Below are 10,921 nucleotides of genomic sequence, written 5' to 3' on the forward strand. Positions count from 1 at the left end.
TCAGCAAAAGAAAAATTCCTGAGTGAAATAAATTCTACCTGGCTGCCTCTTTCAAAGGGTGAACAGCAGAATTTAGGGCACCACTTTCTTGGAGAACCTCTTTCTGCTGAGGAAGCAAGTTCTGCAGGACAGTACCCAGCCTCCAGAAGTGAGCAGGGAAACCAGGTCTTCATTTCTAAAAAGAAATAGGATTCTAAAAGAACACTGTGAGGATGCTGATTACAACAAGCTGCTGCTTCCTCAGGCTGTCGCCCTGACCTTACGTGATGTAGAATGTTTGCTGTTCACACTGCCACTCTCCTGTGGGCTAAATAAGATAAGGCTGAGATAAATGAAGTGCTTTGCTGGTTGCCAGCCATGGCCTACATGAGATTGCAGGTATAGTTTAGAAGTATGTTCATGAAATAAACAGAAAAGTAGATTGAGCAGACTCAGTGAGGAATATAAATGCTGATGCAGGTGACATACAGAGCTGGAGACTACCTATAATTAAGTGGATTTCTGATATTAAAATGGGGAATTTAAATTTTCTTATACTAGCACAGACCAATTTCAGATTGTGTAATTATTGGAAAATATGTGCTTTAATTGTCATTATAAAACTCAAGGCTTTGTGAAAGTGCTAAGTAAGCATGTTATGCACATTTGGTTAGTAGGGATTCTGCCAACAGTGCTGAAGTATAATGCAGATAAGATCACAATCAACTCAGCCACATTTCAATTTCATATACTTAGGATCTTCTAAACCAGGGCAGAGTATATAGCTTTCCACATATTTAGCTACCATTTCTTGCATTTTATCCTCCCTCCCTATTAATAAAATTATAATTTTATACAGGAGTACATTCAGTGGAAAATCTTCTTATCAATCGCTTTTTTCTTCAGCTTCATTATTTTTAACTCTCAACTCCACAGAACTTTACTAATTGAAAATCTGAGTGTCAGTTTCTGCTACTGTATTCCAAAGTATGCTGCTAAAATTATGTGTGCATCTTTGAGAGAGATTTAAAGCACTCAGCATTGCTTTACCTGCATTTTTTTACTTAATTCAGTGTAAAATGAAGGCAGAACTTGTTCCCCATTTCAGAAGCTGTGAAGAACAAGATTCCTTTTCCTGAACATATGGAAGGATTTCTCTATGATAACATGCAGTTGCAGTGTCTGCTTCACATTCCACCAGAAAATACAGACCCCTTCCAAAATATTTAGGTTTCTTGGAATAGATATCCTCCCCCTGTGAATGTCTGTAAAATAACAACACATTTATGATACTGAAAAAGGGCAACCCAATCCCTAGCCTAGGATTTTAGTTCTGTATCAAAACACAGCAAAAGAAACTTACTATGGAATTAATCATTTTCTGTCTGATATTTCTTTCCTGTTAGGTTTAGCATCCAAGGACAGACAAGGCTTTGCATTCCTTAGTTGTCCAGATTATACTGCAGAGTACAGTGACCTTAAAACCTGCATTCATCATTAGATTTATTCAGTTATATTACTTCCAGTTGCTTTGCTAAATCAATCAGTCAGTCAACTTGCTGTTCCTGTGTTTGTACCTAGAGAATTGGTTCTGATCCAGGATGCACATGTGTTTAACATCTGGAAATGGGGCAGCTTATGACAAGGTGCTGCTCCCTGACAAGAACTGCAGAAATTTCCACTTCACGCCAGCCATCTCTCTCACAGGGAAATTAAGAGACAGGCATCTGTCTTCATGCTACCTAATTGTTTCAGAAACAAACTATCCAAATGGAAAAAAAAAACTCGTCAGATGCAAATTGACCCCAGATATTTCTCTGAAAAAATAATTGATCTAATACTTTATGACTGAGCCACAGATGAGAAGTTATTTCATGTAGAGAACTGAACAAAAAAATAATGTGCAAAAGACTCCTCAAATTTAGAAAGAGCTGTTCTGCTTGCATATAATTTTACACATCTTTCTCATAACTCCAAGACGCCAAGGGGATTTGTTATAACCTCATTGGGATTCTAGGTTTATTAAACCATTGAATTAACTAGATTCATCCATGCATGCAGTTTATTCACCTGTGAGAAATGTGAGTAATATTTTTCATAGAATATGCAAGACCAGATTTTCAGGCAACCTTCAGCCTAGCATTCATGTTTGTCCTTGCAAATGCAAAGTTACAGATGTAAATATTAAGATATAATCAATTCATTCCCAAGAAAAACTGTAAGTTTAATTATTTATGGATGCAAACATTTATCCACTACAATGCAGATCTGGTATTATAAATTAAAAATTTTATATGAACCAACAATACCTTTCCCACCCTCACACAGCATCAGAAAGAAGAGGATAGAAGTATATGCAAAACAAGGAAGTAGAACAGCAGCATTTTGCACCATATGGTGCATTTCATTTAATGAAATGAAAGTTCATCACCAGAGCAGTATGTTCACCAAGACACCATTTTTGCCATAATATGCAACAGATAAAATTCCAGTACAAAGCATATGTTCCCCTTTCTTGTTTTTCTGGCCATCATTTTCTATACAGACACAAACATATAGACAATGAAACACTGCTTGAGACATTTTGCAACCTCAAACAGTAAAGAGACAACTAATTTATATAATCAAGACCTAAACAGATTGTGAAGGCTTCAGCCTTGAATTCCTGCATCCATTGCTATCCACTGCTCATCTCTGAGGAGGACTGGGATAAAGATCACAGCATGGAATGCAGTGAATGGAAGTTCGACAGCAGTCACAGGACCAAAGTGCCAGCCTGGTTAGAGAAAGCACTGCAGCAGGGTGTTGGTCCTGCCTCCAGCAGCAGGGGCACATCTCACATGGGGACACCCCAGGCATTGCTCCCCCATCAAAGCCTTGGCATCTGAGTGTACAGATGTGCTGCTTCCAGTCCCAGCTGCTAAGACACCTCCCAAGTACACCGTGGTGCCCAATGGAGATGCTGGACACATCTTCAAGTCTACTGTTGTCACTGGAAACACACTTCCTGTACTAGAAGCAAACTGTTGTTGAGAAACGGAACTAATAGCAATGTTTTCTGGGAAAAGAGGGTCAGAGGTAGGTTCTGGGGCTATGCTTGTCTGTTTTGAAAAAATAAGACTCGTTTGGGATGAGTATTTTCCATTTCTCATATAGTAATTTTCACCTGAGTACTCTCTGCAGGCATTTGTGACATCCAAGACCAAATAAGTAAATTTTAACGTTTATACACATGAACAGGAATTCTCATGAATGAACAAAACAAACAAACAAACAAAAAAAAACCCTACAACTTCTCTGATTTCTGATTCATCTCCATTGAATGAATGGATTTTTTAAAATAAATTTTTCTGGTTAGGACACCAGTTGTTTTGAGACTAACACATTCTCTGCATTCAGAAGTGCAACACCAGTCCTCCACAAAACTACCAAAAACACCTGATGAAATGTAGATCATTCAGGCCCTTACTCTCATAGTTTGTGTCAGACATATTCTAAGTTCCCTGACTTTAAGAAGCCTTGACCTAGCTGATGCTTTCACATCTCTCAATGGCTGTATTCAGAGTTAGCTGAACAGATGAATGAAAAGATTTCAAGCCTTGTGCATCGACTAGGAACATGGCATGGTTCACTTCGCTCCTGCAAATAATTGTAGATGCAAAATTAGTGGCTGCTGCCCACATTAGTCATTTCCAATTGAGAATACCAAAAAATCTCCTCCAAAGGCTTGTGTCCCTTTGACTGGATTCTGCAAACACATTGAATGTAAAAATGTATTTGCTTGCTCTTACTAAATAAAATACAAGGCTAAGTCATTCTTACAAGATTCTGATGACACTCAAAACACTTCCATTTATCACAATTGAGACACCTTGAAAACCCTTAAAGAAGAGACAATAGGGCTCAACTTTTATTCATTACAGTCTATAAATGTTCAGATACCTCAAATATCTTTTAACAGAGATGAAGAAAATGATTCAGAGATGTAAATGAAGTTGCCTGAAACAACCCAAAAGCAACTGGCAAAGTCAAGGAACAAATTCACCACACTCAAGCTTCACAGCACATTGAATAGGAATAAAGTGTTACACTGCAAGAGTATTGAAAACTTCTTAGTAGCTTTGGTTACACCTACCACTATGTGCAGCATTAGTATACACATAATGTAATATTTTAATGCATAACCTATATTACTAATTAGAAAATACTACTTCGAAATACTACTTCACACCTCCTCATTTTATAATGAGGATCCAACCAAATTTGTTCTCACATGTAATAAGCAAGACAAAAAGATGTATCCTGAATGGTGTGAAAATATTCCTTGCATGAACAGCTAACTATTTTTACTTAACTTCATGCTTTCTTAACTTCATTAAGGGTTATGAACACTAAGGTCATAAAGAAGATAGTATTTCTATACCAGTATTTTTGTAAGAATAAATAACATATAGTGGTTGACAAATTCTTGATAGCAATCATGTTTCTAGCTATCATGATATCTCGTAAATTATTTACTAAAACTTAATATTAGTCATCTTAACTGTAGAAGAATTTAATGTATTTTTTTAAAATGCACTAATAAATTTAGACAAGTACTAAAATAACTAATTGTTTACTTATTGCTAGTTTTACTGACCTTATGCATAATAAGTCTATTACTTTCTCCTTGCAGAAAAGACCTGCTAAATACATTGCCAGCTCAAAGCTGTGGATGCCAAAACCAGTAAGCTAAAACATAATACCAATCACATTTATAAGTTGAGATTTGCTCATCTAATACAGCTAAAAAGCATTCACAGGAAATGGAATTCAAATATTCAAGTCCTCAGCTTCACAGTGTAGAAACTTAAAAGGTTAAACACTGAAATGAAGGTTGGAGCCCACACTGCAGAAACAGGTTACTGAAGATGCATACCAGCAAGATCAAGATGAAGTAGAACTAAAAATGTTCTCACTACAAATCAGACAGAAATTTTACCTCAATCCAAAGAAAAGTGTATATGAAAGGTATTGGAATCCAGAGGGGAAACAAAGCAAAAAGGAAAGAAAGTCCACTTTTATCGAGGCTTACAATACTAGGGGAAAACTCAACACCAGGAAGATGAAAAGAAAGAGAACATGAGCTGTGCCCAGCCTGGCAATATGCCAGAATCTCAGGGGGAAAAGCCAGTTTAGGTACTATGTACATTCTCATAAATCTTTAGGCACAGAATTTAGCATTGCAATCTCTGATTTGGAAATTGCAGGACTTGAGCCTCACAGAGACAGGACAGTCTTCACTTAAGGATTTCACCTTCTGTCCAGGTGATACACTGCTTACTTACCTGCTGGAAGAGCCCAGGCCCATCAGCACCACCTCTGCTTTGTCCTTGCCCCAGCTGTGCACTGAGGAGCACCAGTCTGGCCATCTAGGGCACATGAATCTGATGCTTTTCCACACATCACATGCCTGGCTCAGGCCACAGCAGAGCAAGCACAGTGCAGGAAGAATCCCCTTGCCAGGATCTGCTCTTTGCCACCTATCTCTGAAATCTCTAAAAGTAATTCTTATGGGGCCACAGAAAATTAAATGTGTTCAGAAGAGAATTTTTTCCCTTCAGGCCTTCCATTGGCATCTGCAGTCACCACATACAACAAGGGACTGAAAGGCCCTGGATGGCTACACTGACTCATTCAATGCATGTCTTGTTAACAGCTCCTACCTCTAATTACTGTTGCTTGGAAGGATGGGAGAACTGGTATGTAGAACACCCTGCTAGTTATATTTATTATACTGCTTTCTTTTGCCATATTCCAGCTTGCTTTCTTCCCTCATGTCAGAGTTTTTTCTCTGCCCTCATAAATTATATTTCTTACTTTGCTCTGTAGATCTCCCACGGGCACTAAGTAGGTGGATTGGTACCTATGAATTAGTCTTGGCAGTGCTCTTGTGCTTTCCCAGATCTGGTAGAGGCACAACGACTTTTACAATTTGCTCGTTGAGTAGGATGTAAGGAATGATGACTAAACTATGTAGATTGAGTGCTGAACAATTTTTTGACAGCTTTCTCGTTTACTGACAATATCTAACATCAGAATGTCTTCCAGACTGTACTGAGGTTAGCCTCATGACACCACTGCAAAGCAGAGAAGCATGCTATTTCCATTTTATTCATAGGGACTGAAGCTTGAAGATGCTGAGAGACTTACAAACTCAATTACAGAAAAAGAGATTAATTCTGACACCTCGTCCACCGCAATAAGTACTGAGACCTACAGTTCCCTACTCCATCCAAATTGCACAAATCTGAAGTTAAATAGCCTCCCATCTGCATGTATTTGCCACCCACTTACTTCAGATTATCCCATCCAAGTCTATTTTACATGACACCTCCCAAAACATTGGAGTTTCAATGTTGTGATATTTAACTCACACATGTGATTTTGCTGGTTTGGTTTTTTCTCTTTGGCAGTTCAGTTCAAGTCTAGAAGGAAATCACAACTACTGTTTTGTGAAGGGATGTTATATGTGAGTCAAAGTAATTGGAAGCATTTTAACCATCTGATAAATTAAAAGACTTGCATACAGAAAAACAGCACTAAAATTCTCTTCCAAAATAAAGAGATTGTTATGGGGTTTCCCTCCCTCCTTGTCTGATTTTTATTTAACTGGATTTATTAGAGCTCACATAATAATATATTATGACTTGATAAATACATATAATATCATTTATAGCTTGAAATACCTATAGCTTAGGCATTTAATTTCTTCTAAAAATGTCTAGATACTGACCCAATTAGATTTTGATACATAGATATTTCTGCTTACTGGAAATCCGGTAGCAAAAAGACTCTACATTTTAAATAGGCTCATAAATATATATTGAATTTAATTTTTTAATACACAAAATCCATTTTCCTTTTGTTTAGTTGGTTTGCTGCCTGCTTGAGAGAAATATTTTCTCTAAATATTTTTGTTTTGTGCACCTAATTAGTCCATAAATCAGTATGTTGTAATATGGCAGAGATTACCCTCAAGCCAATAGAGAACAACTGATTGAGTGTACTTACTTTCTTAGTAATTCAGCTATCTCCAATGTCTCTGTATTTTCTTCTGCTGCTTTCAAACACTGCCTTGCCACTATTTTCTCTCTTCCTATACTTCAAACGTATAAACCACTTTAGCCAATCAGCATTATTTGTATTAAACACCAGATTTTTCCTGTGCTTTGAATCAATAATTACAGGAAAAGTACATAAATATATAACTAGATAATCATAGAGTAATAAGTTTGATTCCGTAGTAGGAATTTTTACATGTTTTCCATTTTCACATCACTAGGGCCATTTATTGATATTTAATATGTGCTAATTCTTAAGAAAAAAAGTCTCTGAGAGAGGGGGGATGAAAACTGCAAATGTAAAATTCCTGAAACAGATGTCAAAGACTGAATTGTAAGTCAGCTCAGGATGGTAACCATATTAAAAAATGAAGTGTAAGCACATGCTGAACTTAGAGCATGTACTTTAATAACACCAAAGTGCCCTTTAGTGTATCTTTTTCTTCCTTACTGATAACACCAACTTGATTTTCCTCCAATGGTTTACAATGGCTAAGAAGAGGTAGGACTGCTCTGAGGCAGCATCACTTGTGAGCTGTATGCTCTTGGTCATTCAGCCCGCTACAACTTTAAAACCAAAACACAAAAACCAAAGAGACAGACAAACAGAAACAGGCAGGGCTTTGTCATTATTTCTGGAGATTTCAATTTCTGAGTGGTAATTCTTGTGTGGCAATTAGTCAGCAGCCTTTGTACAACTGCTAGTAGAGATGTGCACCCTGATAACAAAAGCTATCAGTGGTTTTTTTCCTCCTGCTGTCAATCTCAGCAAAGGAAGGCAAGGGGAAGTGAAATGAAGATGAGCTAACCCTGCATATCTCAAAACCAGGCCTCAGAGAAGGAAACAGACTTACAAAACACTCTAAGAAAACACAACTTCAGTGTAATTGGTGCATCTCTTCTGTGAACAATTAGGTTTCATTCTCCAAGGACTGACCAGTTGGTATTCATTAACAACCTGCTCCAGAATTCATTAAATGCAAAGGAAAGCCTCACCTTGATTTCAACCAAACAGAATCAGGTTTTAAATTAGATTGCAAAATAATTTCAGGAAAAGAAAAAGTAATCCCTTAGGCATTATCTCTCTGATCCTACTATAATCTGCAGCATTTGTACAGTTCCATGTACAATTTATTGTGCATTATTCTATTGCAGCACTCAAATTATTCTCATTTGTATGTTTCCACAGACCCAGCAGTTCTAGTGACAAATGTCTTCATTTAAGATGCAGGTCTGTATGGCAGACACCATTTCTATCCAACAGAGAAAGGAACTCCTTAGCTGAAGCTGTTTCCACCAATGATTTGTTTGCCAGCAGCATGTTTTCCTGTTTAATCTGTGTTAGCATTTTGTTCAGAGTTATCCTAACTGGCGTGAATTCTATCTGATAAGCATCTCCTCCCTCACAGAAACATTATTTATTTATGACATGATTGTTACAGACAACTAAACAGCCAAGAGGGAAACACATTTGCTTTTCTACAAATACCTTTACATGCTGTTAAAACTGCATTTTTCTTATAGAAACATTTCAAATTTGGTAAAAGCCTTCCTAGCATGTCTTTGATAGCCACTGAGAACAAGGAACAGAGATAGACACATGCAGCAGTACAAAATCAGCAAGGGTTCAGGAGAACATGGGGAAAATAATGACATTTCAGGTTGTTAGGCTGCTATGTGAAACCTTCTCCTTTCCAGCCCAATTTGTCATGACTCCACAACTAAGTGAACTAAAAGGGCTTGAGATAAAATGATTCGAATCAAGAGTCTCAAATTCATTCATGTTCTCTGTATCTTTGCCAGCGTAAGAGCTGGCTGCTGTATTATTAGGAAACCAGACACACACAGTGTGAGCCAACACCAAATGATCTCTCTTGGAGGTCACAGTGTCCCCCAGGCTGCTTCATGACTGACACTAAATTAAGAAGGAAGGAATAGTATAAATCAAAAATACCAAGTGCCTGAGAAGCATATAGCCTCAAATTCCCTCTCACTTCACCACTTAGTATCACATGTAAATCCTCAGTGACAAAAACACATATTCATTTACAAAAGGACTCAAATACCTACATCTGTTTTCAGAAATTACACAAAAAGTTGTGATGAGTCATCATGTTGAGTCTGCGCTACTTGGGACTGACCATCTTCTATGTCTTTGAAGTTCCTATTCCATCCAGGGTCTGTATTTTACCAACATGGGAAGATTTCAGGTGCCTACCTGTAGTTTTTCCACCTTCTTTCTGCATTATGTGGGTCTAAAAGTGCAAGCTTTTTTACCAAATAGATGTCTTCAAAGTATGTGACACAGTTCAACATATAACACATATCCTCAACTCCTTTTAATTGACATATCCTTGAATCTTGTCACACTGGGCTAGGAATTTTTCGCATTCAGAAAGGCTAGTCTCTGCACAGGCTGAAGTCAAAGGAGCAAAACAGCAAAACCTGGAAAAATGGAATTCATAGACTTTAGACAAGCAGAGCAAAAGCAATCTTTAAAGATGGACTCAGCTGTAGGTGTATTATTAAGTAATACACAAATGTATTGGACTTATGTCGCTGAATATACAAACATACTCATGTGCTTATTGTACTGCTAGCCAAATATTTATAGGGCTTTCCAAATATTTCAGTTCTGTTACATAGGAAAGTATTTGCATATTATGTGAACATACACAGGTAATAATTGTGTTCAGGTAACTACCCACCTCCTCATTTGCAAACTACTTTCCAGGTTAAATCAACCTTATTCTCAGTACTTTTCTATAGCTAAAGGATGTTTTTCTGTCCATTATTTGCTTCTTAGTATTGAAGATTTAGAGACCTTCTGAAGCTCTCATCAACAGAACCTGTTTCATTGATATGGTCCTTGGCAAAAAAAAAAAAGGCAATGCACCCTGGGAATATTAAATACAAGAGTCAGAAAATACTTTTTCCACACAAAATGCTAGCTGCAGCACATAAAAGCATGATGGTAGCAAATGCAAGATGAAATTCTGTGCAAAACCTGAGTGTATACCCACAGCCTGTGACAGCTTTATGAACTGTCTGTCTGGGCTTCTGCCTCAATCAGTTACTCATGTTAATTAAAACACAGAAAGAAAAAGGTGCTGATCTGTGCAACCAGACCTGCACTTCTCAGCGGCTGAACCTGTACAGTGCACAGGAGTCACTGCATCCCCTGCCAGCCAGGGACTGCAGCAGCCTGGGGCAATAGGGGAGAGGTAGGGAGAGCAAATACACAGATAGAGGGCCAGTGAAAGGGCGAGTAATGTGGGCAGCAGGAACACTGGTTAGTGATGAGTCAAAGCAGAAAACAGATATAGTCGTAAAAAAACTACAAGCATCATTCACCAAAGTAGAAAATTTTTAGTTTAACCGCTAAATTATTTTGCTGCACACCACTGCTCAAGAGAGCAGGTCAGGTTCTCTTTAGTCTTACAAAAACTCAAAAGAGCTAACCCCCAAACAAACAACAACAAGCCCTCCTCCCCTACAAAATCTAGAAAAACATCTTGTTTCTAACACACCTTAAAACTTTATAAACTTCTTTGAACAGTGTGGAGCAAGTGGAGGTAGTATTTATAAAACCTTCTTAGAACCACGTGTTGGTTGCATTTTCAGATGCATTATTCACATACCTCTACTCCCAGCTGAAGATATTGGGGTCATTGACTCAAAGGACAACAGGCCAAACTCCAAATCTTGCATCCAGTCACAGAACTGGGCACTGTGCAGACTTTATTCCTAATTGTGTCTTAGCATGAAGCAGGAAGGGCTGAGAATTTTAAATAATTGTAGGCAAAGTCTTTGCGCTTTAGAAAGAACTGATTGTCTGG

Source organism: Lichenostomus cassidix, chromosome 8 (genome assembly GCF_008360975.1).
Source record: "Lichenostomus cassidix isolate B80296 chromosome 8, HeHo_3.0, whole genome shotgun sequence".
In the NCBI taxonomy this organism is placed as follows: domain Eukaryota; kingdom Metazoa; phylum Chordata; class Aves; order Passeriformes; family Meliphagidae; genus Lichenostomus; species Lichenostomus cassidix.